Source organism: Echinops telfairi, unplaced genomic scaffold, assembly GCF_000313985.2.
Source record: "Echinops telfairi isolate 266 unplaced genomic scaffold, ASM31398v2 ScPeMD7_7469;HRSCAF=8507_1, whole genome shotgun sequence".
Lineage (NCBI taxonomy): Eukaryota > Metazoa > Chordata > Mammalia > Afrosoricida > Tenrecidae > Echinops > Echinops telfairi.
The window spans coordinates 5474267-5476105 of NW_022111373.1; the positions used below are offsets into that span (position 1 = coordinate 5474267).

Consider the following 1839-nt stretch of genomic DNA (forward strand, 5'->3'; position numbering starts at 1 on the left):
GGATTGTGATAAAAGTTGTATGAGCTCCTAATAAAACGATTTAAAAACAAAAAGACTAGTTTGTCCGTCCAGCAGTACAATTCATGAAAGCTAGTGCTTACATTAGCTCAATCCTGACATGTGTCCTTTTTTTTTTTTTTTAATAGATCATTTTTTTGGTTTTAAAAAAATCATTTTATTGGGACCTCTTACAACTCTTATAACATTCCATACATCAATTGATGACGCATATTTGTACATATGTTGCCCTCATTACTGCATGGCTTTAAAATCAGGAAAGGAGTGCATCAGTGTTGTCCTGTCATCATACTTGTTCAATCTGTGTACTGAACAAGTGATCACAGAAGCTGGCTTATATGAAGAAGAATGTGGCATCAGGATTGGAGGAAGGCTTAATAGCAATGTTCATTATTGTCGATCTCTTTTGGTTTTTTATTTCTTTTTAATAAACAAGTCTTTAGTTTCTAAATGGTATTGTTTTCTTGATTTTTCCCCTCAGAGCTCTTCTCAGTAATATACAGGAAAGTGATGGATTTTTATATATGACTCTTGTCTCCTGTCATGCTGCCTAATTTCTTGATTTTTTTCCCAACTTTTTTTGTTGTTTTTGAATCTTTGGATAGCATATTATCTGCAAAATAGTGAGAATTTGACTACTTTGTCCCTCTGTATTTCTTTGATTCCTTTTGTTGTCTAATAGCTCTTGCTAAGACTTGGAGCACAATGGTTTTTCCCCTTTTATTTATATTTTAAAAGATCATTTTATTGGGGCCTCTTACAGCTTTTATAACAATCCATATCAATTGTATCAAGCATATGTCGCCATCATTATTTTCTAAACATTTGCTTTCTATTTGAGCCCTTGGTATCAGCTCCTCTTTTTATCCTCCCTACCGCCCCCCTCTCACCCTTGTGACCTTTTGACAAATTATAAATTATTTTAAATTTCATATCTTACGGACAGCTGTCTCCCTTCCCCAGCGGTTTCTTCCTCTCTCCTCCTTCCTCCTATCCTCCTGGTATTGCTACCTCATTTCCCTTCCTGAGATGGTCATCTGACCTGGATTCCGTGTGTCGTGAGCTCTTATCTGTCCCTGTGCACATGCTCTGGCCTAGCCCGCAGTGAAAGGCAGCACTGGGGTCATGATAGTGGGGGGTGAGGACGCCTCAAAGAACCAGAAGGAATATCGTGTATTTCATCGGTGCTATACTTCATCCTGGTTGACTCATCCCTTCCTGGTGACCCTTCTGTGAGGGGATGTCCCATTGTCTACTGATGGGTTTTAGGTCTCTGCTCTGACCCCCCTCGTTCTCAACAATATTTTTTTTTATTAAAAGATCACTTTATCGGGGGCTTTTACAGCTGTTACTACAATCCATACATCAATTGTGTGAGGCATATTTGTACATATGTTGCCATTATTCATTTCTAGACATTTACTTTCTATTGAGCCCTTGGTATCAGCTCCTCTTTTTCCCCCTCCCGCCCTCCCACCAACCCTCGTGTGGCCCCTTGATAGATAATAAACTATTATTATTTTCATATCTCACACGATCACTGTCTCCCTTCCACCATGGTTTCTGTTGTTCGGGAGGTCTGACATGTGTCTTTTAAGTACATGAATACTTTACTAAGTGCAACGTCCTTTTCCAGGGACTGGACTCTCTTTATATAATACTCAATACTAATTCAACTGCCACTAATTACAAGTAATTTGTTCAGCATTCCAGTGTGGTGATTATCTTAGTTCTTACTCTAACATAGCAATTAAAGGGACCCTGTCAACAAATGTTTTGTTACATATATTTCACACACACACACACACACACACACACACA

The 1839-nt window shown here is 38.4% G+C and overlaps 1 protein-coding gene across 2 annotated transcripts in view; it reads right to left on the reverse strand.

Moving 5' to 3' along the window:
- SEC24A (SEC24 homolog A, COPII coat complex component) overlaps positions 1 to 1839 on the reverse strand; it is a 102184-nt gene that overhangs the window by 10113 nt on the left and 90232 nt on the right. The gene's annotated exons all lie outside the window — the stretch shown is intronic.